The 26,982-nt window shown below is 40.8% G+C and overlaps 1 pseudogene; it reads right to left on the bottom strand.

Moving 5' to 3' along the window:
* Positions 1-632: 632 nt before the first annotated feature.
* Positions 633-26,982, bottom strand: part of LOC113597840 (proteasome subunit beta type-1-like) — a 61,049-nt pseudogene continuing 34,699 nt past the window's right edge.

Genomic DNA, 26,982 nt, shown 5'->3' with positions numbered 1-26,982 from the left:
TTGAACAAGTACATTAGATGTATCTCACAAATGTTGCAACTTAAATTTAATTTAATTCAAAATATGTTCTAATTTTCCCTTGAGTCTTTCTCTTTAATTCACTGGTTATTTAGTAATGTTTTCCAAATATCTGAGGGTTTTCCAGGTATTTTACATCCCTTTTATTTCTATTTGGTTTAACAACATTACGTCAGCCAACATACTTAGTATGACTTCGATATTCGTACAATTTTAAGGTATATTTGTGGCCCAGAGTATGTCTCATGTGCACTTGATAAGAAGATGAATTCAAGTTGGTGATAATGTTGTTTAGGTTTTCTATATTCACCTTCATCTGGGATACCTGTACTGAAGTCACCATATACATCTATGGATTTGCCTGTTCCCTCTTTCAGTTCTATTACTTTCTATCAGCTGTACTTTGAGGACCTATTGTTAGCTGCATATACATTTATAATTGTTATGTCTTCTTGGTGAACTGATTCTTTCATAATTATCTAGTTCCTTCTTTATTCCTGGTAATATTTACTGCTCTGAAGTTTACCTTGTCTGATATCAATATAGCCGCATCACAGCATTCTTTCAATTATTACTGGCATCATATATCTTTTCCATCGTTTTAGTTTTTCAAAAACAGGTTTATGTTTTAACAAAACAAACTAGTCTGGTAGTTCCAAGGTGTAAAAGCAACCAGTTTTGAAGTGATTCATGATAACAGCACACACATCGATCCTTCCTCAGGGGAACAGTCTCCTCCCTGATGCCCTCCTTGGTCATGATGCAGATTCTGAGTGGGACCTGCTCCACGTTCTTCGTGTTCTTAAAACCAACCTGGTTGTCAGGCAGGCACTGGTTTGTAGCATGGCACCTGCCGAGTCATGCACAGCTCTGTTCCCTTGTTCATCCGGTCCTCCAACAATGTTGTAAGCACAGTATGGAAAGAAGCACCTTGAATAGATGATTGTAGACAGCATTGCAGCAATCGCTCCCGTAGTCATGGTCTTATTCGTACATCTTTAGTCTTGCTGCAATCATCTTTGTCGGGGAGAGATGGTCTCCATGAAAACCGCCGCATCCGAGGACTGTTTGGGCTGTTAATTTGCAACACTTGGGGCTGTCTCAGGTGTGAACCGAAAACCCTTCCCTTAATCAAGTATCAGAAGCAACAACGGAAAACTCTTCTCAAGCAATTGCCAGTACGGTACCTCCACTGACAGCACAGGGCAAGAAGTGCAGCTGCAAAGGGCCCACGTGCTTTCAGGCTCCGCCACCGGGTCTAGGCCGGGTCGCCAGCATCTCTGCTGGGCTGGGGCTATTTCACGGGGAGAGGGCTTCATCATTTTACTTGTAACCTGTATATATCTTTATATTTTATATTTAAAGTGCATTTCTTTTCTTTATTATTTTTTTAATGCTTATTTATTTTTGAGGGAGAGAGAGACAGTGTGAGAGGGGGAGGGGCAGAGAGAGAGAGAGGGAGACACAGAATCCGAAGCAGGCTCCAGGCTCTGAGCTGTCAGCACAGAGCCCGACGTGGGGCCTGAACTCACAAACCACGAGATCATGACCTGAGTTGAAGTCAGACGCTTAACTGATTTTTTTAAAAAAAAAATTTAACGTTTATTTATCTTTGAGAGACAGAGAAAGACAGAGCACGAGTGGGGGAGGGGTAGAGAGAGAGGGAGACACAGAATCGGAAGCAGGCTCCAGGCTCTGAGTTGTCAGCACGGATCCCCACACGGGGCGCAAACCCATGAACCATGAGATCATGACCGGAGCCAAAGTCAGACGCTCAACCGACTGAGCTACCCAGGCGCACCCCCCTTTAAAAAAAAAAAAAAAAGATAGAGAGAGAAATAGACTTTTTTTATCCATGTATTTGCCATCTTTGATGCTCTTCCTTCATTCTTGAAAATTCCAGTTTTTCCCTAATACACTTTTCCTTCATCCTAGTTTAGCATTTCTTATAGACCATGTCTGCTGTTGACAGTCTCTTAGTTTTCCTTTTTCTGAGAATGTCTTTATTTCACCTTTACTCATGAAGCATATCCACACTAGATGGAGAATATTTGGGGTTAATAGTCCTTTGTTTTCAGCACCTTAAAGATGTCCCACTGGCTTCTGGTCTCCAGTTTTCTGACAAATCCACAGATGTTTGAATCACGGGTCCCATACATGCAAACATATGATGTTTTCCTTGGCTGCTTTAAAGATTTTTAAAAATTTATCTTTGGTTTTCATCAATTTGATTATGATATGGCCAGGCATGGTTTTCTCTGAGCTGTTCTCTTTGGGTTCACTAAGCTTCTTGAAATGATAGATTTTACATTTCACAAAATGTGCGAAGTTTTCAGCTAATATTCTTTAAAATATTTTTTTCTGCACCAATCTCGTCTCTCTTTTTGGCACTCCAATGATATGAATGTTAGGCTTTTTGATATTGTCTCACAAGCCCCTGAAGCTCTGTTCATTTTGTTCAACCTTCGAATCTTCTTTGTTTCGGTGTTCCTTAGATTGGATAAAGTTTATTGACCTATTTTCTTTTCTTTCCAGCTTTATTGAGTTATAATTGGTAAGTAAGTGTGTGTATTTAAGGTGTTTCATGTGATGGTTTGATATACATATACACTGTGTACAAATTTCAAGTACACAATACAGTATTATTAACTATAGCCACCATGCTGTAGAAAAGATCCCCAGAACTTGTTAATCTTCTGACTGAAAGTTTGTAACCTCTGATCAACCTCTCCTCATTTTCTCCACCCTTCAGTGCCTGGTAACTGCTATTCTACTCTCTGGTTCTCAACTCCACGTTTTTTTAGATTCCACACATAAACGAAATCATACAGTTTGTTTCTCTTATTGACCTATTTTCTAAGTTACTGGTTCTACTCTAGTCTACTGCGGAGTCCATGTGGGAAGTTTTTCATTTCAAATGTTGTACTTTTCCGTTCTAAATTTTCCATTTGATTCTTTTTTTTATATACTTTTTTAAAAAGTTTATTTATTTAGTTTGAGAGAGAGAGAGAGAGCATACGAGAGTGCAAGTGGGAGGAGGGCAGAGAGAGAGAGAGAGAGAGAGAGAGAGAGAGATTGAGAGAGAAGCCCAAGCAGGCTCTGCACTGTCAGCCCAGTGCTGGGTGCCAGGCTCGAACCCATGAACCTTGAGATCATGACCTGAGCCAAAATCAAGCGTCCAATGCTTAACCAACTGAGCCACCCAGGCCCCCTATCTGCTTTTTCTTTCTTTATTGAAATATCTATCTACCCATGCATTTCAAGTGTTTTTTCCTCAACTTCATGGACCATAGTTATAATTGATGTTTTAAATATTTTGTCTGATAATTCCAACATCTGGGTTTTCTCAAGGTTTGCATCTGTTGATTGTCTTTTCCCTTGAGGATTGGTCATATTTTCCAGGCTCTTAATATGTCTGCTATGCATAGTCTCTCAGATATTTTGACTATTAGGTTGTTTAGACTCACAGTCCTGAAACCTCTGGGATTTTTTTGAGAATGGTGATCCTTTTGTTTTAGCAGGAAATCATCCTGTTAGGTTTAGACCAGAAATTCTGTCTTGCCTTACATGGGTGGCAGTACATATCTTACTTGAGAATGTGGAATAGCCACACAATGAATACTTTTCATCCTTAAAGAAGAACAAAACACTCATATATGCCATAATATGGATGGACATCAAAAACATTTTGTTAAGTGAAAACAGCCAGATGCAAAAGACTACATATCGTACAATACCATTTATATGAAGTGTCCAGAGAATGCAAATCTACAGAGACAAAAAGTAGATTAGTGGTTTCCAGGGGTTAGAGCTGAGAACAGAGATTAACTATAAACGGAAAGATGAGGTCTCACGGGGATGATGGAAATGGTCCTTAATTTCCTCGAAACAAAAAAATCACTGAAGTATAAACATAAAACAGATGAACTGTATATGTAAAGGACACCTCAATAAAGTTGCTACAATATTAAATCGTATTTTATTTCTCTAGGAATTTGCTCTGCTTATTTGGTTCTGTGCCATATAGCCCTCGTTCAGGGTTAACCTGAGACTTGTGTGGATGACCCCAATCTCAGCTCCAATTCGCCAAGCCTTAGCTGTGTTCAGTGGGGTCCACCCTACGCACACATAGCTCGGGAGCCCAGCAGAGACTTCTACAGAATTAAGGGGCCCCTTCTCCAGCTTTGTCCCCACTGTGATTCCTCCCACACTATCCAGCCCTGTGGTGTTCCTATCCCTTGTCCTTTGGGTCGGAAAGCTCATGAGCTTTCTATCAGAGTTTTAGTTTCCAACACCAGCCTACCATGGTATGACTGAGACCCACTGTAGGCGCAAAGCAGCACAAGGGGAAAAAAATAGAAACTCACCCCCCCATTCGGGTCACTTCTCCAAGTTTTGACTCCTCTCCTCTGCTTCTGCTAACTTTAGAGTCCTCAAATAGCGGTTTTTACATGTTTCCATATTTTTCTGTTGTCATCAGCCAGAAAGAAGGGCCGTAGTCACCTCACATAAGCTATAGCAGAACTACAACTCTGACAGGTCTGGTTTTTGACTCCTAGCTCTACTACATTCAATGAGTATGACATTGGATAAATCCCCTAATTACATCATCTATAAACTGAAAGCCTTTCGTACTCCTAAAAGGATAGAAAACATGAGCAAGGGAAAGCTTCCCAAAGATAATTCCATTATCATTAGCTACCAGAGAGGATACACTCCCCTTGCCTAAATGTATTCCTTTGGTTTCTGAAAAGGAACACTCCTTATACTTTATTGTAATGACTCATTTAAACTGTGCATCTTCTCTACTAGAATAGAGGTTCTCTGAGGTCAAGAATGGTGTTTTCCTCATTTATGGCTATATCTCCAGAACACGTTGCACAGAGTAGGTATTCACTATTCATCCGGTCGGTAAAGATCCTTGTGGACAGTCAGGCCGCTCGGCGCCCTACATTTATAGGTCTTAACCTCCACACCTGGGCCATTTACCTCCACTTTACTTCACTAACTCACAGCCATGGAAGCCCGTCTAGACCTTGCCATTACCGGAACTGGTCTACATCAGAAATCCTTAACTCCAATATCCTACCTTCTGACCTCCATCCCTTAGGTTCCAGCAACCCTTTACCCTTCCGGCTTCACTCCCACTATACATACTCTAGACCTCAGAGTGACTCGTTCTTTTTTCCCCAGTCTTTTTGGTAGAAGGCTTGGAGCCCCTTTGACACTATAAAACACGCTTGGAGACATGTCTCGGGTTGCTTGTCTGTTTCCTTTAGGCTCCGTCCATCAGGTGGGTACAACAACATGTCTCTGTAGCTATTTTATGCATTAGGGGTACATAAATCGAATCCATTTTAGAAAATTCATATCTTAGCCTGAAGAACTATATGTTTCGTGTGCTACACAAAGTGCCAAGCTCTGAAAAGCCATGTTAGGTTATTGGTACCTGACAGAACTCCATTTCCTCAAAAACGGGTTCTCGTGGAAGATTGTCTCTTGTACCATGTATATTCTCCATATACTCATTTATTCATCGAAATTTCTATTTTCATGAAAAGCATTCTCTTGTAACTACATAGACTTCTTCCTTTTTTAAAAAAGGCATGGTGGGAAGATGATGTTTTTGAATAAGTAATTTTCACTCAGTCATTGGAAACAAATGTTTCTGTGAAACCAGACCAATCAATACAGTCTATCTTTTGATTCTGGGTTGGTGTTTGGGAATCAATTCCTCATAAGTCTCTTTTGGTTCTTGAATCTCATTAACCTGGGACACTGGCAGGTTTGCAAGTGATTTACATGAGTTGGGATAAATGTATGTCTTTCTACTTTCATGTGTTAATGAAATTTTTACATGCTTTTTATTTTTTCATGTTTATTTATTTATTTCAAGGGTGGGAAGAGAGAGAGAGAGGGAGAGAGAGAATCCCAAGCAGGCTCTTCACTGATAGCGTGGAGCCTAAAGTGGGGCTCAATCTCACAAACCGTGAGATCGTGACCTGAGCCAAAATCAAGAGTCAGACACTTAACTGACAGAGCCACCCAGGTGCCAACACCTCTGTGCCTGAAAATACCAATTTTTATGATGATTTTGAATCATGAATTCTAGTTAATAATAAATTCTTCTTTGGGGAGGGTGGTTCTCTGGTGTGTAGGGAATGAAGGAGAGAGAGAAGGGGGAAAGATACTTCTGCTTATTGGTAAAGCAAATGCCGGCCCTGGTTTGTTTCTTTTTTTAATATATGAAATTTATTGCCAAATTGGTTTCCATACAACACCCAGTGCTCATCCCAAAAGATGCCCTCTTCAATGCCCATCACCTCCCCTCCCCTCCCTCCCACCCCCCATCAACCCTCAGTTTGTTGTCAGTTTTTAAGAGTCTCTTATGCTTTGGCTCTCTCCCACTCTACCCTCTTTTCTTTTTTCTTTTTTTTTCTTTCTTTTTCCTTCCCCTCCCCCTGGCCCTGTTTTATTTAAGCCTTAGTCTATTCTTGAACTAAAACCTCTCCTGGTTCTCTTTCCCCCAATTCTTATCCAGCTAGAAACACTGAATCTTGTTTATCCTAGCTCTAGAAGGACCATTTAGTTTCTCAAGAAATAGATCACAAACGTCATCTACCCAACACAAAAGCTACCGACTTGGGCTGAAGTATGTGATCTAAAAACCATAAAATGAGGGGCGCCTGGATGTCTCAGTCGGGTGAGCGTCTGACTCTTGATTTCGGCTCAGGTCATGATCGTCACGGTTGTGGGATTGAGCCCAAATGATGGGCTCTGCGCTCCCAGTGTGGAACCTGCTTGGGATTCTCTCTCTGCCTCTTCTTCTGCTCCCCCCCTGCTCGTGCAGTCTCTCTCTCTCTCCTCTCTCTCTCTCTCTCTCTCAAAAAAAAAAAATAAAAAGTATATAAAATAAAATGAGATAAAAACCATAAAATGATAGAACTGAGAGCAGACAAATAATATAATCCAACCCCTCATATATTTTACAAATGATGAAACTGAACACCTGAGAGTTTGACTGACAAGCCCAAGGTCACACAGCTATATAATTGTTTTAAATTGTACACTGATTCCGTGACAAATATCTGTTCATTGTCAGCACAGCCAGTTGGCTGCTTTAGATCATAAGCAACTCTGTTCTTGAGGCTAGAGACCAAGGGTAACATAGGAAAAGGGGGTTACAAACAAACTAGGAGATGCGTTCCTCAACGCCTCTGAAGAGCTTGGAAACTAGCTGGATGGGGCGAGGGTCCTAAATCTACAGAAAATGACTTAAGAACAATGCAAAGCTATATGCCTGCAGGCGCAGAGCATCATGTAAACAGACCACATGAGTGCTGAGAAGATGAACCAGAATAATGGTGAGACCTAAGTCATAATGGGGCTAATTAGGCAGTTTCCTAAAAAAAGGTGAGTTTTGTGCGAGATCAGGAAGGTAAATGAAATATCATGGCATGTAAGAGTGAAAAGCACTCTTTGTGGGATAATGGAAATAGTGTAAGCATGGGACTGAGAGGCTGAGTAGTGTATAAGGGCAGAAAGGAAATCAGTGTGGCCACAACAAAGGGACCTATCCTAACTAGGCCATGGCACACTAAGAGTGCTGGTGGGTGGGATAAATACAGGAGTCAGTTCTTGAATGGTACGTTGAAGGCTCTGCATGTTACCTTCTAAGCAGATCTCTATCCATTAATTCAATCAGTGGTTATTGAATACCTACTATGTACCAGGGCTTAGCTCCGGCTGGGTGCAGTGGGAAGAGCTTTAAAAATGGCCTCATTTAGGGTCGCCGGGGTGGCTCAGTCAATTAAGCATCCGACGTCAGCTCAGGTTTTGATCCCATGGTTTGTGGGTTTAAGCCGCATGTCAGGCTCTGTGCTGACAGCTCGGAGCCTGGAGCCTGCTTCTGATTCTGTGCCTCCCTCTCTCTCTTCCCCTTCCCTGCTCATTCTCTCTCTCTCTCTCTCTCTCTCTCTCAAAATAAACATTAAAATTTTTTTAATTGTCTCATTTATCCCTCACAACAGTATTGTCAGTTTTTATAAAGTTCATTTATTTATTTTGAGACAGAGATAGAGACCACAGGCAGGGCAGGTGCAGAGAGAGAGAAAGAGAGAGAATCCTAACAGGGCTCTGCACGAGGCAGGGCTCAGTCTCACAAACTGTGAGATCATGACCTGAGCCGATATCAAGAGTCAGATGGTTAACCGACTGAGCCACCCTGGTGCCCCAACAATATTATCAGGTTTAATATATTTCCCCACTTTGTTTATAAAGACACCGAGCCTCAGAGGAAACAAAGGACATTCCCAAAGACACACAGCTAGCAAAGAGTAGAGGCTCAGACCCAGAACTTCTGTCTCTACAGCTCTCACTTACAACACCAAAGCTATAGGCATTCTTGTCAGGATTTTGAGCGAGAGAAGAATATAAAGAAAATACAATTATTGGTAATGGATTATCCCAACAGTTATGTGAAGGATGAACACAAAAGGAAGGTTCATAATTTTTAAATGGCTCATATGGAGTACTATTAAATTAGTCACAATTAATATTCAAGTACCTACAATTACCCCAATTTTTTAAAATCATATATATGAGTGTTCTGATGTGAAAAGGGAAAGATTAAAACTCTTGCCTGACGTTCCAACATTCAATGAGGTTTTATTTATGTATTGCATGCATTTATTTAATTTTAATAAGACATAAAATCCCAGGCAAATACTTTTTCTCTATATATATCTAGCAAAATTATATGGCAGTCAAATGTCCCTTTGCAGCAGTTTCAGGATTAAAAAAACAAAAACAAAAACATCAAAATGAATGGTTCAATTAGTTTCTGCCTCAAATAAGAGTTATAGGCTCAGGTCAAAGAAAATTTACTCAATCTCATAAAGTTACTTCCACTGCCAGTAGTGAAGCATCTCGATCAGAAACATAAAAACCTAAATAGAAATCTCTGCTGACCATCACTGCCTATGGCCGCTGAACACATATATGTTGAATGCTTGCAATGAACCAAGCACGGAGCAAGGTGCTTTTGGTTAATCGGTTCGTTTCTTTCCACAAAGATACCCAAGACATGTTAGAATTTGTTGAAGATTATAGAAAGACGTATGCTAGAACCTCAAGTACTAGACCAATTCTGCTCCATTTATTTGAAATGCCATATAAATTGTTGCAAATTTTTCATGCGCTCAGATAAACTCGTTTTGGTATTTTAATAGTCGACTCCCTTTCCCCTCAAAGATTGATTCACAGTAAATATAAACTTTGACCCTAGGCCTCAGCTGCCCCATTTGACAAATGAGCTATGAAGGTCTTGGAGATAACGAGTCTAACTCCCTAAGAGGGTTAGGATAACTGCTCAGGAACTGCTAAAGTCTCTTCCAGCTCCAACATTCTCGAATCTACAAAATGGCAATGGGATTGTATGATATTCTCTTCCTGTAGTCATTCTTCCGGGTAACATACAGCCATCTCTATTTACTTTTGTGCTAAAAATGCAACCTGCAACCTAGAAGAAACTCCAAAAGAAGGAAGCTCCAAGTCATCTGCTTTTAAGACAATACTCTTAGTCCCTCCCCGCCCCCCCGCCAAAAACATTGTAACATAAAGTATCAACAAGGTAGAAAGAAAATGAGCATCTCTAAGATTAATGTCTGGCCTATTCTTAAAGCCAATCCAGGAAGGAAATTCCTACAGTCTTCTTGAGAAGCTAACAGAATAGTGCCAAATATTTACATTCTTGCTCAAGATTGACTAAACTTTGGCTCCTTGAAAATGTTACCTGTCTTCAATATCCTACGGTACTTCACGCTGTGCCACATTCCTGATGGGCTCTTTATACCTATTTTTAGACGTTGATCAAGACCGTTTTTTCAGTTTAAGGCTCTGGTGACCTGAGAAACTCAGCTTTTGCAATCGAGTTTAACTTGAAAAGAGTTTATAGTTTTGCATATACTGGAGGGGATAGACCTAGTGCATTTCATTCACGTCCTCATGTAGCTTTTCACAAATATTCTTAGCATACAAGACATGACCCAAGCAGATTAAACAGTCATTTCAAATGCTACTACAGGCCAAAACATGTTGAAGCTGCTCATTTTCCAAGGTCTGGCTGGTTTAGGGAATTGGATTATCAAAGCAATAAGATCATTGTCCAGTTTTCAACCCTTTTCAGCTAAAATTGAATCTGAGCCTTTGTTACTTTTTCAAAAATCTCTGACACGAATCGACATATTTGGTAAATTCAAATATAATTTTGCATAAACGTAAAATGTAATGTAAATCTGTAGATTCTGCATATAAAATAAATACATGCATATTCAATTATCTGTGTGCAAATTACATATACATCTATGCTTATAAATATACACAGTTATAGCACAGGGTTCTCAGATTACTGTTTTGTTGGTTTTTTTTTTAATATAGTTTGGTTTTTCCAAAATGTTTGTAACACCTTGGGGTTTGATATTTCTTCTCCCTCTTTTTTCCCACTCTCAAACATTATAGGAGATACTACTCATAATAGCAGTGATTTCTAGAACAAATTTGATAGTATTGGAATATCCATTTGCATAGAATCATTATTCTATAAAATAAGAGCTTGAAGGAAGGGCAGAAACAGTATCCACCAGTCATTGGCCCGTATCTAGCCTATGTTTTAATTGTTGCAATGTTTAAAAAAAAAAGAGAGATAACACGTTTTATAAAAATCCAGATTTCTGGGGTGCTTGGCTGGCTCAGTCATAGAGCATGCATGATCTTGGGGTTCTGAGCTTGAGCCCCACGTTGGGTGTAGAGATTACTTAAAAATAAAATCTTGGGGCACTGGGGTGGCTCAGTTGGTTAAGCATCCGACTCTTTGTTTTGGCTCAGGTCATGTTCTGGCGGTTCATGAGTTCGAGCCCCACGTCGGGCTCTGGGCTGTCAGCCCAGAGCCTGCTTGGAATTCTCCCTCTCCCTCTCTCTCTGCCCCTGTCCTGCTCTCTCTTTCTCAAAATAAATAAGTAAACATCTAAAAAGCAAATAAACAAAATCTTTAAAAAGGATGAAAAATAACAACACAAAACTCCAGATTCTTGACTTCTCTTGAAACATCAAAACATCTGGCAACACAAGGCATACATTCCAACGTGATCACAAGCAACAGGAACCAAATAGCTGCTGCTCCTTTCAGATAGGGCCGTGCTCTTCAGTATATCACAGCCCAATGGGCATCTCAAGCATGTGCTACATGCTTGACTCTGTACTCATTTGAAGTCGCAACTACTGATTGGTCCAACCTTCCTACCTCGTAGAGATGGACCAACTTGGAAGTTAAGTAACTATCTATCCTAAAGTCATCCAAGGCGAGAACACGGTGAGTAGATAAAGTCTTTGCCCTCAACGACCTCATAATCTGCTCCAAGGGAATACTTGAATTCACTATAAAGCATAGAATGTGATCAGCGCCATAACAGAAAAATACACAAAATGCAGAGAAACGTGCAAGAGATGACCTCTTGCTGAGCACGTCAAAAAAGGCTCCATGGAGGGAAGTATCTTTCCACAGAGTAGAATATCTCATCAGAAGCCAGATTTGTCAAGTTTCTCAGCACAAACTCCAGCTCTAACAGGTAAGGCTTTGTGACCGATGCTGTTACTTAACTTCTCAGAGCCTCACTTTCTGCATCTGTAAAATGGACGTCATGATAGAAGGTACTGGACAGGATTGTTCTGAGAATTAAATGGCAAAATAGATAGAGGTAACCTTGCACATGGTAAACACCAGCAAAACATTCTGCTTATTAACGTTTATATAGAGAAAGTAGAGTATTTCCAGATGAAAAAGGAAGCGGTGGGTCTCCCCTTCAGAGGGAACAACTATTTAGAAAAGTATAGAATATGGTCAAAGAAAAGCAAGTACAAAATAAGGCTGAATTCTAAGTAAAGGTCATAGCCAGGTGCTTTCCCAAAGTTGGGGGGGACTCACTCCCAGAGACAACTCGTGAGGACACGAAGGAAAAGCAAAAGCCTGTCGGCCCATCCGGATGGCAACACCTTCCACCTTGCCGCCTCTCTGGCCCACTGGGAGCTCCCACCCTCCCAGCTACACACCCATGTGATAAGCATAATAAAGAGATGCAACAATGGAACAGGAGAATGTACTCCGGGGGGAGCTGATCAAGTGGAGGAAGTCATAAATGTATTTCTTAAAGAAAAAACAAGTTCAGACTTGAATGATGACTGTGACCTGGCCAGAGAAAGTGAAGCAAGTGCATTCCTAGCCAAGACATTAAAGCATGTTCAAAGGTCCTGTGACAGGAAGTAGCATAGAGAGAATAGGCATTAAAGGAAGGCCAACTGGGCAACAAAGAGCTAAATCAAGTCCAGGGTGACAGGACACTGAAGAAGGTGAGAATGGTTCAGGTCATGTGAAAACTGTTACACTTCCCTCAAGATCAGTGACAAGGACAATCACATGTTCATATGTATATTTTAAAATGGCTGCACCTCAGAAAACGGATTCGAATGGCACAAAGGTGGATGCAGGAAGATGACTTAGAAGAAATGGAGAGAGTTCGCGATGGATTGGAGGTGGCAAGGAAAGGAGAAGAGCGAAGTATGAGAGGTGACCTTGGCTTGCATACTAGAACAGAAGAAGGTGGTCTATTTGCTGGAGACCATTAATCGGACAGGTAAATTATCATTTTATTTCTGAACGTGGTGAGTTTGACTGCCTTGAGGGTAAGAAGATACATCATGTAAGTAGTTCTAAGAGCCTGGACCGAGAGAAATAATTTCTGCCAGAGATAAAATTTAAAGTCATCCGAATAAGGTGATAATTCAAGTGTCAGGCCTGGATGAGCTCTCCGAAAGAAAAAGCACAGATTGAGAAGCGAAGAGGTTCTAAAACCGGCCAGGTAATATAAGATGAACCTGTAGGCAAGAGAGAAAAAAAAAAAAAAAGCCAAAGATGTAGGTGGAAAACCACGAGTCTTGCATCAGGAAAATTAAAACAATCAATCCTTTCCAGGAGGCAACAGTTTAAACTATAGAATGCTGGCTCTCAGTGTCAAAATAGCCAGCGTAGCTTTTTCTTTTTGCTGTTAATCATACAAGCTCCTCAAGTCCCCACCTTGTCGGCTTTACGACAGTGAAAGCTTCAGTATGGAAACTCCTCCACTGCTCTGTTGTTATCTAAAGAGAATTCCAAGGTATCGGAGAAAACGGTGAGAGCCAAGAGATAACCGAAAAGAATTGCAACTTCCTCCATGTACGCTTGAAGGGTTTCTATATCCAATTTTGCTATGAAGGAAAAAAGAAAACCTTAAGAAGCTGGACTCTTATGCAACTTGTGGGAAACTTTGTCCCTTCTCCTTTTGCTGCAATTGTGATCGCCTCTCCTCAAAATGGGGCTAACTCATCAGATGGCTGCATCCTAGGAAAAGTAAGCGCTGCTGTGCCCATTACAATAATCCCCAATTAATGTTCGCACAGGCTTCGGTGACTGGATAGTGTTCTCCTTTCTCCCCTCTCCACACAGCAGATGCCGAAATGAGTTTAAAGTCACTATTTGCACCGCCGTTATGATTTCTAGTTATGCTATCCCATCGCAAAAGAAGAAAAGAAAACGCAGAAACAACTGCTAACAGATGCCTCCAGATTCTGTGCTTGTTGTTCAATAAAAGGAACAATGAAAAAACAAACATCAACAAACTGTCCACGATCTACACAATCCACAACCCACAATCCAAGATAGCCTCTTGTGTTGTAGGCTGTCAAATTTCCCCTTCAGTTTTCATTCCGCTTTCAGCCATTGTTAACTGAGCACCTACTCTGTCCCAGGCGTTCTTCTCCATGGTAACAATGAAGTTGTGAAACAGACATAAATCCTTGCCCTAATGGAACTTCTCTTTCGCTTTTGCTTTGGTTTTGTGAGGCTAACTTCAACAAACACTTCATGCTCACTAGTTTAACTCCTTGCTTTTGGGACATTTGGGTAACTGGAAGAGAAACTCTCAAGGACCGTTCCCTCTCCTTTCTCCTTTTTTTGTTCCCACCGCCAAGAAATACATCCTGAGTCCCTTAGAAACTGTGGCAGAAAATTATTTGTGTGGCCTGGCTCTCTGCATCACTTTTATCCTTCTTCCTCTATTCTTATTCTGTAGCTTTTTTTCATTTTTTCATTAAATAGGCTGCACGTCCAACGTGGGGCTTGAACTCATGACCCTGAGATCAAGAGTCGCATGCTCTTCTGAGCCAGCCAGGTGCCCCTCTTACTCTGTATTTTAAAAAGTCTGTGGTGGCATGTCCTCCAGCAGATCCGACTCCTGATAATCTGCACTCCCCAAATAAACCATTTACTCCATTATGAAGAGTCAAAATAACAGCAGTAGCAACAACAGAAATGCAGAACAAGAAACCTTTCCCCCTCCGATAGTCTTGCTATTCTCAACTCTGAACAGCTATTACGCGGTGACAGTCGAGAATATAAGAATCCAAAGGCATGACGAAGAACGTGTTTTCCTCCCTCTGCCAAGGAGGAAACAGAATTGTGACCTGAAAGATTAGCTTGACTGGCTAAACATAGGTAGTTTTTATTTTACTTCATATTTTATTTTATTTTGTTTTGTGTTTTTATTTTAGTTTGTATTTTTTTTATCACTAATGACATAAAACTTCTTTATGTTCCCTGACCTTTTCTATTTCTTGTTTTGTGGATGACGTGTCAATGTTGTTGTGTCGGATTCCTGTTACTTTACTTCCCACCCACTGGCGGACACGTTAGGTGCCTCCCGCAATGCCCCTCTGAAACTGTTCTCTACAAGATTATCGTCAACCTCCTTGTTACTAAATCTAATGGACGTTCTTCAGTGCTATCTTATACAACCTTTCAGCAACATTTGGAACAGTTCACCATTTCCTTTTTATTGAACACTAACTGCCCTTAGTTTCCATGGCATGATGCTACCTTGGCTTTCCTCTTGCCTACCTCTCTTTCAACCATTCCTTCTCATCTCGAAGATTTTTCTTCCTTTGCACGTGGCAGAGCTCTATCGCAGTGTTCTGTCCTAACCCTCTTCTCTTCTCTTCTTACAGTACTCAACTGTCCCTGGATAACCTCATGACACATTACCATCTATATACTAATGATTCCCAAACCTCTATCTCCATGAGTCCTCCCACCTGGGTTCCAGACGCATATAACTGTCTTCCAGAAATTTCCATTTCCTTTAGACAGCTACAAATCAACATGTCCAAAACATTATTCACCATCTTACCTTACGAAGCCGTCCCCACTTCTTTTTTACCACCACTCCTGCTACGTCATATCAGTCACCAAGTTCTGCCAATTATACCTTCTAAAAAATTTCAAGTCCATCCTCTTTTCTCCATTACCACTGATGCCCTCCTTATGTAGGCCACCATCTTCTTTCTTCTAGGTTACAGAAAAATCCTCTTGAATGGACATCTTGCCCACTCCCAATCCAATCCACTACAGTCAGTCAGATTGGCTAACGCCCAAATCTAACTGTAGTATTGCGTCCCTACTGAGAACATCTCAATGGCTTCCTTAAGAAAATCCAAACTTCTTTTTTTTTTTTAATTTTTTAACATTTATTTATTTTTCAGAGACACAGAGTGTGAGCAGGGGAGGGGCAGGGAGAGAGGGAGACGCAGAATCTGAAGCAGGCTCCAGGCTCTGAGCTGTCAGTCAACACAATGCCCGACATTGAACTCATGGACCACAAGGTTATGACCTGAGCCGAAGTCGGACGCTCAACCAACTGAGCCACCCAGGCGCTGCAAGAAAATCCAAACTTCTTAACACGGTTTTCAAAACTTGCATCATCTGACTTCTCTCCTTGTACTCTGTGCTTCGGCCATACTTAAGTGTCTTCATTTTCCCCAAATACGCCATGCTCTCTCTCAGTTCCAAGCCTTCGCGTATGTTATTCACTATGACTAGACTACTCATCTACCTCTATACCCCAGTCCACCTCTATCTGTGTCTGTCTACATTCTACCCATTTTTCACCTTTCTTAGGTGAAAACTTAGAAGTTACTTTCTGAGGAAGCTATCCCTGGATCCCCAACTATGAGTTAGGTATCTCTCCTATGTGTTCTGATTTTAATTTTATTGCACTAAATTATAATTTATCAACCTATCTGCATTTCCCACTAGACTGCAAGCTCCATGAGGGCAGGGAGTATGTTGTTGTTACTATTTTGTAAATATAGTAAGCACCCAATATTTTGTTTTAATATTTGTCCATTTTTCTGATGAGGTGTTCATCTTTTCTCATTAAGTTGGAAAAGTTCTTTATATATATAGGAATTTCAATCTTCTGTAATTTTTTTGCAAATATTTCCCTGCCGAAGAAATTATTCTTGGGGCACCTTGGTGGCTCAGTCAGTTAAGCATCTGACTCTTGATTTCGGCTCGGGTCATGATCTTACAGTTTGTGGGTTTGAGCCTCGTGTTGGGTTCTGTGCTGACAGTTCAGAGCCTACTTAGGATTCTCTTTCTCTCTCTCTCTCACTCTCTCTCTTGCTCTCTCTGCCCCTTCCCTGCTCTCTCTTCCTGTCTGTCTCAAAATAAATAAATAAGCTTTAAAATATTTTTAAAAAAGAAACTATTCTTCTCATGTTTCCTGAACAAATTATTCCTTTCACTAACTGCATTCCTTTGTACGTGTTGTTCTCTGTTAGGAATATACTCACTCTCTATGCATTATTTAATACCCATTCAAATGGCGTTTTGCACATGAAGGCTTACCTGACTCCCTGGAAAAGAATTATTCAATCCTTCCTCTCTACTCCCATAGCACCTTGTTCATGTGTCAACTTCAAGAACTTAATGTTTTTCTTTCTACTTCTGCATGACTGTATCCTCCACTAGACTGCCAACTCCTTAAAACCAAAGATTTTCTTATTCATTGTGGTATTTCCTATGTCTACCATTAAGTCTGAAATATAGTAGTATCTAAAATATTTTGCTAAACGCATGAATTTGGGCTTACAAATGAACATGCCTAATAACAAAAAAATATAAAGACAAAATATTTTTCTGTGAGTTCAGAACTTCAGGAAAGTCCTGCCTGACTAGTAACATCTTAGCGGAAGTGTCAACACCTATAAACTGGAAAGTCATAGCTAGTCACTAAGGATAAATCAAGGAAAGAACCTAGGTATACCACTCTCTGTGACTGTGTGTGAAGCATTCAGATAAAATAAAAAGGGTCAGATATTAATTAAGGGCCATAATTCAGAACTTGATGAGTCACATACATTAACTGTAAACCTGAGTTGCAGGTTCAGAAGCATCATAGCCAAGAACTTTCCCTGTAATCATAGAGCTTACTGCTTTTAACCTCGGTGGTTTAACCGGTAGGGGGAAGTAATAATTGACAGAGATTTATCCTCATTTAGTAAATTGTGCAGGAGAAAAACTTGAGATTTAAATTGTCTTGCAAATTACATTTAAAAACACTTTCTAATTGCCCCTTTTTTAAGAACTTGTTTTTGCATTTGTTTTGAGTTCCTTTCAGAATCACCTGTAGCTTTCTTACATTTCTAATTAGAGTTTACTCTTCGAAGCTTGGCATTTCTAATTGACTCTAGAAACTCTTTAGTTATATAACTCTTAAAAAAAAAGAGTTTACTTTTTGCTCTAAGGTTTTTTTTTTTCTGCTTAGTTAAAGCAAGGGGCATTTGAACCTTGCATTTTAGCATCATAATCTAGAGCTATATAGGACCAGTCACGGTTAAGCTTGTCCAACGACCTTATATTTTATACAAGAAACATTGAGATTCAAGGGGAATGTTAAGTGTCTCGATCAAGGTCGAATGCCAAGTAGCCCAACCTGGGCTAGAACCAGATTTCCTGCCTCACATTTTCCACCAAATGACAGTGTCGTTTTCAAAGTTTGGTTGGCCATTTGGCCATGAGTCAGGAATTCAGGAAAGGCTGATTCATGATTCAACAAACATATATTGAATGCTTACAATGGGCCAGGTACTGTGCTAAGAGCATGTGCTAATTGCTTTAAAACTCTGCAACTGCTCTTTAATGCACAAGGGGTGCAGTGCGTAAAATAAGACAGACAAGATCCCTGGCGCACAGTCTGAGGGAGATGCAGATACGTTCCTTCCTTCCACTACCCCACCCCTAACTCTCACTTCCACTAACCTCTCTCTCTATTAACACATTCAGCTCTCCCACAGGAAGAGGAATGACTGATCGGGTTGGTTGGATTCAATCACTCACTGAGCCAGGTTATCAGAGTGACTGAGGTCCCTTTGATTCTAAAAGCAGGAAAGAGCCACTGCTTTGTCCTTTCCAGTCTCTGCCTCACCTATGAGTAAGACAGGCAGCACCCTTACCACCTTTGGAATCCGCTTTGTCAACAGACTGTTCTTTTCCTGCTCCTCACGGGAGTGGGTACATTGGTCAGATTAGCCCTAGGGCCTAGCGGGAGAGAGACCAGGAAGGCCCATTTTAGCCTTAGGCCGCCAATCTGTGTCTTCTAACAATTTCCCTGTACCTCTGGGTTATGGACCGCTAGTCTCCATTCTTCATGTGCATATCCGATTGGTTAGAACCCAAGACGGGAAGCGGTGAAGGATAATTAATTATCTTTCGCAAACCAGTCTAGTAGGAAAGATGGAATCAAACTAATACCTAAGAAATAACTACGCTCATACTCAGCGCTCCAAAAGACAAGTTCAGAATGCCACCAGGCCATATGTATCAGGGAAGACTTCTGGAGGCAGTGCCATTTAACTAGCACCTAAAAGCTAATTACAAGTTTAGGTAAGCAAAGGGAAGGGGAAGGAGGCAGGACAGTCCAAGCAGAAGGACCGGCATGTATTGAAGGCCCTGAGGCATATAAGACCCTGATAACATTCAGGGAGCTGAAAAGAGACCAACAGGTCTGACTTAGTGTAGGAGAGTGCTATATCATTCACTATTTGAAAAATAACTCTATGTTACGGAGCGCCTGGATGGCTCAGTCGGTTAAGCCTCGGACTCTTGACTTCAGCTCAGGTCATGATCTCACTGTTTGTGGGTTCAAGCCCCACCCGGGGCTCTGCGCTGACAATGCAGAGCCAGTTTGGGATTCTCTCTCTCCCCCTCTCTGTGCCCCTCCCCCACTCATGCTCCCTCTTTCTTTGTCTCTTAATAAATAAATTAAAACTTTAAAATAAAAATCACACTATATTACTACTATTTCTTAATAATACACAGTCTTGACTTGCACTAATACAACTGCACACACATGAATAAAGCCAGCAAAGTATCACACTCGCAAGGGTGCCCCTAGGTCAGGAAGCTTTGCTGCATAAACGAGTTAATGACAGTCAATTAAAACAATAACAAGTGCAGCTAACCAAAACGCCCTTATCTCCAACCAAACCAGCCAAGTGAGGTATGAGTCGAGGGTATCTGTCGACTTCCCTATCGCAAGGCTGGAATTCATAAAAGCTCTTGCCTAGCTCCCTGTTTATCCAGCCCTATTGTCAAACGTGAGAATCGATGTCGAATTTATTCACTTCTCCAGGTTTGTTTTTGCCAGCCACTAGTTTGCTTTTTTCAGCAAGAAAAACAGAAATATCAAAAATAACATATCCTTTTTCTCACTCATTAACCCTTGGAAACAGGGTCCATATGCATTTTTTTTTTTTTTTTTTTTTTTTGCCTGGCAATATGCTCTTCTCGGGGCGCTTGCTGAATTTCAATTTTTATCAGTCACTTCTGTTTCTGTAGGAGCCCCATCATTACTCAGCTTTTGTTTATCTGAAACAACCTGCTTTATTTTTTTTTTTCTAATTGCTGCAGTAAAAAGCCATTACGGCAGAATTTTAAACTGAGCCATAGCTCAGACAGCCACACGGTTATCTGCGCTGTTTGCCTTACACACCGTTTTCTTTCTTTTTGAAGCCTGAACCTTCACTCAAGGCTCTCTTAATTTATCTTCAGTGTTCTAGGTAGTTGAGAGAGCTGGGGAAAGGGAAAATAGGCTTTTTTGTTTCATTCCCCACAGCAACAAAGCCCAGATTCATACAATTTATTGCTGAATGCTACCTTGGGGACTCGACCCTCTCCTCTCATGCCAACCTCAATCCCCCCTACTACTCCCTGCATTCTTGCTGTCAGGAAATGATCTATTTTTTTAAAGTGAAATCCCCCTAAAATGTTCTCCCTGATCTACGCTTCACATATCATGTTTATTTCTATAGTTCTTCTTTCTCCCTTCCTAGAAATCTCCTAGGAACAGGCACCGCCTCACTTTTTTCTACCGCTAAAACATCCCTGACACTAAATTTTCTTTCTTTCCATCTTCCTTTGGCTGTTAATTTTCATGGCGATGGTGATGATAATAATGAGGATTATGACTAACATTTATTAAGCACTTTCTCTGTGCCCAGCCCTGCCCTATTCCGCCCCCCCCCCACACACCAACCACATGATATAAGACCTATTATTATCCTCATTTGACAAATGCAGAGACCTTGAGCCTCACAAATATCTGGATCTTAGATGACGTATACTTTCTTTGTATTTTCTGTGCCGTGTGGATGGTTGAAAATGAACCGTGCACAACCTTTAATATAACACACAACAGATACAAAAAAGCTTTTTCTCAGAGAGGGGAGTGAATGCAACAGTCGGGACAGTTTACCAGTTTACCTCCAGTCTTTGATTCTTTCTCCACTACAACCATAAATGAGCCATTGTATCATTCAAAAAATATTTGAGTGTCTACCGCGTGCCAAGCCCTGTGAGGAGCAAAGCAACATAAGCAGCAGTCGAGTATTCTGAATCCCATGACTCTCTCTAGCCTCCCTCCCTGCAGAATACTCTGCTCTCCTGATTAAGAAGACAGTAACAGAAACTACCACTGGGGTGTGAACGCAATTAGGAGGATGTCTGAGCCCTGGCTTGATTATTTTTCCTGTCACTGGCTTTCTTGACAATTTTGAAGTCCTGACACTAAGCCTTGTATTATTTCACATTCGGCAAACGTCTAGCTCGCTTTCAGACTTGACTTTCTTCGCTTGCGTTTAGGTTCAACTTGGAGCAGAAAGTTTGGCGACACATAAACCAGCCTATAGAACAGGAGACATAAAGTGGCACCTCCCTCAGTCTCATCTCACCTGAATAAATTGCAAACTGCATTTGACACAATTGGAAGCACGGTGCTGGGCACATAAAAGGCACTTAATCACTTGTGAAGTGATTGATCACTCACTTCTATACCTTTAATTACCTTTCTTCCAACATTTCGCAATAAATTACCCACTCCCAAAGAGTAAGGTTTCACAAAACTAAGGCAATTTGTCTCTGTAAAGATTTAGAGATTTAAATTATATATATATATATATATATATATATATATATATATATATATATATATAACATTCTTTGAATGTAAGCTCTTTTCAGTACCAAAATAAACTTTACACCATAAATAAAGCCCATCAAGAAGCTGGGAACCTCACTATCCTGATCCCTTGATATATGTCTCTACAAAATCTAGATCAATTTAATAGATAAGAACATAAAAGTTTATTCTCCTCTTTCATCAACTATATAAATTCTATGGTGTTAGTTGCCATAGCAAAAGACATCTCAGAAATCCTTAGAGTTGGAAGTTACTTCCATTCCATCATATACTAAGACTGAAAGATGGCTTCACTCTTTCTTCACTATTGATTTTCTGTCTCATTTTTTCCCCCCTCAAAACCGGCATTCTTTTCTATTTCGAATTGTTCATATTGAAACTGAGACTTCCTGGAATGTCAACATCTGACAGTATCTTTCACACTAGGTAAGCTCATTTTCATCACAAAGCCCATAATTACAGCACCGAACAATAACATGTGTTCTTATAAGCAAACCTTTATAAAAATAAAATTGCATATGATTAATCATCACAATGGCCGTAAAAATTTGTTTTTTAAGCCCCCGCTCCCACCCCAGGTGGGTTCAAATCTAAAAGGAAATGGCTCTAGTTTTAACAGATTAATTCATTTATGGAAGAATTTTAAAGGTTAGGTGCATGATGCATGCGGCGAGGATCCTGACATTGTAAAATTATCATTAATTTGGGCAAATTTCCTTCTCCACATTGGCAAGACATTAAAGAGGGTTATATAATGCTTTTCCACATTGCCTAATAGACTTAATAAGTAGAGAAATGTAGAGTGAAATTCCAAAGGCTCAAGGAAGGACCTTACCTAAAGAAGATTCATCCACACAGACTGAAAATATTCTTTTTTCATTCCCTGTGGGTTCACGCATAAGGTCTGATGGGATCATAACAGCACGGACCCAAGGGGAGCATGAAGAACAGACACCGAGGCAGGGTGTGGGCCCCTCATACTTGCTTCCAACTGGCCTCATTAACCAGGAGAGTAAGTCTCCCCTGTGGAGCATAGCAGCAGCTGGAAGTTCCAAGCATGGGATACTTGAAGCCAGGAGGTTGAGATGTCATAGTCTGGGGTGAGTGATTCATTCAGAGCAGACCTCTTGAGCCAGCAAACGATGGGTCTAAGGGACAGGACTTGATGCTTTGTGGGAAGAGACTGGCAAGAATTGGCCACAGCCAGGCAGAGCATCACAGCCTCGTGATAATATAACAGGGATGTGGAACAAAGCCCCAGGACTGGTAGGAATTGAGTGCCTTGAAACAGAGCTCAGCTCTGCTGATCAGGAGAGGTTGCAATTCAGCAGGTAGGCCAAATAACATAGGACGTGCCTCTGAGTTTCAGTTTTCCTCATCTGTAAAGGAGGGATAATACATTTTCCTATTTCAGAGAGTTAAAGGGACTTACCCCACCCCAGGGCAGAGGCAAATAGCTATCTGTCTGAGTACACGCAGGGAGTTATTTAGCGGGGAGGCCAAGGGTTGAGTGGACAGAATATAAGAGTAATAGATTTTTCGATGATAATCAGAGGAAATGGGGATCCCTGCTATCAGCAGCGGCATTGGGAACTGAACCCAGGTCCATGTCGATATGATTCAGACACCCATTATTATGTATTCCTATATATCTACATCTATGTATCTGCCATTTATTGAGCACTTACTGTGAGTTAGGCACTATGTTAAGCACTGTCACTGAATTTTCTTATTTATATTGCACCAAGACCCTGTGAGTTCAGTACAGTAATCATCCTTATTTTACCAACGAGGAAACTGAGGCTAACGTAGGACAAACTAAAGTAAGGGGAAAAAAAATAGGTCAGACTGACGGTATTGGATTCATCACTACTGAATGGCATAGATAGAAAAAGTCTGCACTGCATCTATGTATTTTTTTGGTCTCTTCTTTGTTTTTGTTTTTGTTTTTAAATATATTTTATTGTCAAGTTAGCTATCATAGGGTGTATACAGCGTGCTCTTGGTTTCGGGGGTAGATTCCTGTGATTCACTGCTTACATACAACACCCAGGGGCTCCTCCCATCAAGTGCCCTCCTCAATGCCCATCACCCATTTTCCCCTCTTCCCCACCCCCTCCCATCAATCCTCAGTTTCTTCTCTGTATTTACGAGTCTGTTATGGGTGGTTCAGTTCGTTAAGTGTCCGACTTCGGTTCAGGTCACGATCTCATAGTTCATGAGTTCAAGCCCTGCGTCAGGCTCTGTGCTGACAGCTCAGAGCCTGAAGCCTGCTTTGGATTCTGTCTCCCTCTCTCTCCGCTCCTCCTCTGCTCACGCTCTGTCTCTCTCTCTCTCAAAAATAAACAAATATTGGGGCACCTGGGTGGCTCAGTCGGTTGAGCGGCTGCCTTTGGCTCAGGTCATGATCTCAAGGTTTGTGAGTTTGAGCCCCACATCGGGCCCTGTGCTGGCAACTCAGAGCCTGGAGCCTGCTTCTGATTCTGTGTCTTCCTCTCTCTCTGCCCCTTCCCTGCTGGTTCTCTGTCTCTCTCTCAAAAATAATAAACATTAAAAAAATTTAAAAAATAAATAAATAAACAAATATTAATAAAAAAATTTAAAGTGCACTGCATATATATTTGTTCCCTGAAAACTACATTGATTGTGGTATGAATTACAAATTGAATTCCACTCAAGATTGCACTACAATGAGAAAAAGCCAAGTATCAAGTAATTCAAAATAACTGGTAGTATTCAAGGGCATCAAAGCACCAAGAATTGCCAAGAAATGGGCATAAGGTTGCGAACTTGAGAGGGGCAGCCTTGCTGACCAGAAGGCCCGGCTGGAGAAGAGATCCTGTTTTGAGAATCATAGTCTAAGAACAGTTCTCATTTTCCCTAGAGATAGCACAACAAGGTTGGGGCAGTGTAAAAACACTGAAAAGTGAAGCAGATGTGAAAGTATTGAGCTTTTACCACAGACCATGCTGTTTACTAGCTTTACATATATTCCCCTCCCCAATAATGAGAGAGAATATTATTCCCATTTTACTAAAGAGGAAGCTGAAGATTGGAGAGAGTAATCAGTATTATTCCAACGTTACAGAGCTAGCAAAAGGCAGAGCCTGGACTCAAACTCAGGTCTGCATAACTTCCCCCCAAATGCTGCCTCGGGAGTTGATGCCAAAAAAGTGAACAATAAAAAAAAGAAGTCAAGAAAGGCTGACATTGAATCAAAGAATAGACATTCCAAGGCTGGCATAGTGAAGTGATAGGAAGGAAGTATGGAGCCTGAATCTCATGCCCCAAATATAATAATAATACCAACAACAATAATAGCAGCTAGCATTTATTGAGCATTTTCTATGTGCTGCACATTATTAAAAGCATTTTATATGTTTAACTGATTAAATCCTCATGACAGCTCCAGGAGATAGATATTATTGTCTCCATCATACAGTAGAGTAAACAGACACAGAGAGGTTAAATACTTTGTCCCAGGTAGTAAATGGCAGAGATAGTATGGGATACTGGAATTCAAGATATGGTTCAAGGAAACTCTCAAAAAGACAATTCTAATGATACAATTATAAATTACACTGATGTAGCAGAAAAAAATAAAGTGAATACCTACATAAACCAGAGAGCTGTCCAGGGTGATGGATAACATGAGAAAAGCAGACTCTTTTAAATCCTACTTTGTTTCTGTCTTCCCTGTCAAGAGAATTATTTCAAGCTGAAAAGTGTAAAACACAACCATTGCGAAGAAAAAAGTTAAGCCTAGGAAGGTTGAAAAGATTGTAAACAACATGCATGAATGCCAAAACCTAGGATTCTAGTGTTTTAAATGCTTTTCTTTCTTTCTCTCTCTCTGTTTCTTTCTTTTTCTTTTCTTTCTTTCTTTTTCTTTCTTTCTTTTCTTTCTTTCTTTCTTTCTTTCTTTCTTTCTTTCTTTTCTCTTTTCTTTCTTTCTTTCTTTCTTTCTTTCTTTCTTTCTTTCTTTTCTCCTTTCTTTCTTTCTTTCTTTCTTTCTGAAAAACTGAACAAAGAGAAGTGATTTTATCTGGCACAGTTCCAAGGTAGAAAAAGTGGAGCCAGGAGGGCCTTGTATATCACCCTCCCCCATGGGGGGAGTGGTAGAGACACACACGCAATCACAATAAATTGGGAGAAGAAAAACAACAGATTCCTGGCAAGGGGGGGTGGAGAGAAGGCAACATACATGGGGGAGCCCAGAGGGGAGACATGGGCCCTCTACTCCTCCCATGAGAGTTTCCCCTTTGACCCCAGGTGAAGACTTGGCTGGCACAGCCAGGAGGCACAGCTAGGAGCATTATGTCTTCCCACTCCCTGGCTTCCATGTTCTCTGTGCTCTGAGGTGAAGGAATGTTACGGAAAGAGACAAGTTGTTTCTGCACCATCCCTGCTCTAGGCCACCAGGAAAATAGATTATCCCATTTTCTTTAACTTCTCTTTCCTTTGCACCGTCACTTTGTGAACGTACAACAATATGAATAGACGGCTCAAGATGGCCTCTATTCATGGCCACCAATGCCTGGGTGGGCCATTACTTCTTCAAGTGACTCATGTTCCTTGCGGATAAAAAAAAACCATCCCAGGGACTCTTATTTGCTACTCTTGGCCCTCTTGTGTGGCCTATACTCAGGATACCGGGTCTCCTTCCAGATTGAATTCCTCATCTGGAGACAGGCTGCCAACCTAATTCAGGAGAACACAGCCCTGGGCAACCTGGCTTCCATTACTGTCCTACAACCCTTCTACTCTTTGGTGCAGCAGACCTTCCACTGGTCTTCGTGGATTACTCAATGACTGCCTTCTGCCTCTTTACATGGAACAAATGTTTAAGGTGTATAAATCCACCTTTCAGTCTCCTGGGACATATGAAGTAAATCCAAGAATGTATACAGTTGGTGAATCTATATTAATTGTCTTTGAGCATTCATGGAGAAGAGAAGAAATCATGGAAGACTGCCAAAGATGCATGCCTTTCTTCTCTCTCCCTCTCTCTCTCTCTCTCTCTTAAGATGAGAAAGAATGCAGATTCCACACTTAAAGACAGGCAAAGTGTCTCCATTCTACTCTTGCTCCTGTACAATTAACTGTCCACAAGCAACAATTAGACTCTTTGAATAATGTAAATCAGACCATGAAACCCTGCTGCTTCCTACAAACTTCACTGCACTTAGAACAAAGTATACATTCTTTATCATTGCCATCCTACAACCCTCACTGCAGTTAGAACAAAGTCTACATTTTTCACCATTGCCAAAACTGTGTTGCTTCCCATTTAAATTCAATCACTTATTATTGCCCCATTATTCACTATGCTTCAGTCACATTGATCATCTTTCTCTTCCTTAGATTCTTCAAGATCTTTCCTGTGCCAGGGCCTTTGTATTGTTGTTATCTTTGCCTGGACTATTCTTCCCCTACACATTTGTCAACTAAATCCTTGTCAACTAGTTCGAAGCTAAAATACCATTCTCTTAGAAAGACCTTCCCTGACTCATCTAGTTACTGCCCTGCCCCCATTTCAGTAACTTTTTACCCAATGTCGTTA

The sequence above is a fragment of the Acinonyx jubatus genome, chromosome X, assembly GCF_027475565.1.
Source record: "Acinonyx jubatus isolate Ajub_Pintada_27869175 chromosome X, VMU_Ajub_asm_v1.0, whole genome shotgun sequence".
NCBI classification, from domain to species: Eukaryota; Metazoa; Chordata; class Mammalia; order Carnivora; family Felidae; genus Acinonyx; species Acinonyx jubatus.
Note: the sequence above shows the minus strand (reverse complement) of the source record. Positions and strands in the feature narration are given on the sequence as shown.